A 689-nucleotide genomic window follows, 5' to 3' on the forward strand; every position below is an offset into this window, starting at 1 on the left:
CGACATCTAAAGCTAGTCTAATTTCTTAGTCAAAAGTTCCACTTGAGTTGCCAAGGCTGCTGTGGAGTCTAGTTGGTTGACTACTCCCTCCTTGACTGGCTGACTCCTAGAGGATTGCCACTGGTAGTTATTCATGGCCATCTCCTATATTAGATTTTGCGCCTACTCCGACAAGCTTTATCGCTCAGTGGCCCCACCGCCGCAGCTGGCCTACCATCCTCCTAGTAGCAAGGTTCAAACCGTAGAAGGTCCGGACCTACATCCATACCGGTAGTCTCGTGAAAGGCAAATACGGAGCAAATCTTTATACCTCTCCCAAGCATCGTACATGCTCTCGTCATCGAACTGCATAAAAGAAGATATATTATTTCTCAATTTAGCAGTTTTAGCAGGAGGAAAGTACTTATATAAAAAAATTTCAGCTAGCGATCTCCATGTCTTAATAGTGTTGGCTGGGAGCAACTGCAACCATCTTTTTGCTCGGTCCCTCAAAGAAAAAGGAAACATCCTCAACCAAATGGCATCATCAGTTGTTCCATTTATCTTGAAGGTGTCGCAGATCTCCAAGAAGTTAGCGATGTGAGCGTTTGGGTCCTCACTCTAGCCCCCCAAATTATACACTATTTGGACCATTTATATCAGTTTGGCTTTATTTCAAGTTGTTGGTCGCCACAGTGGTCGTAATATAC

The 689-nt window shown here is 44.3% G+C and overlaps 1 non-coding gene across 1 annotated transcript; it reads left to right on the forward strand.

The window, feature by feature from the left end:
• The first annotated feature begins 276 nt into the window (after positions 1–276).
• On the forward strand, positions 277–378 carry LOC112534026. The gene has a single exon (XR_003078352.2). It is a non-coding gene; the product is annotated as a small nucleolar RNA R71 (small nucleolar RNA).
• Positions 379–689: the final 311 nt, after the last annotated feature.

Source organism: Ricinus communis, chromosome 2, assembly GCF_019578655.1.
Source record: "Ricinus communis isolate WT05 ecotype wild-type chromosome 2, ASM1957865v1, whole genome shotgun sequence".
NCBI classification, from domain to species: domain Eukaryota; kingdom Viridiplantae; phylum Streptophyta; class Magnoliopsida; order Malpighiales; family Euphorbiaceae; genus Ricinus; species Ricinus communis.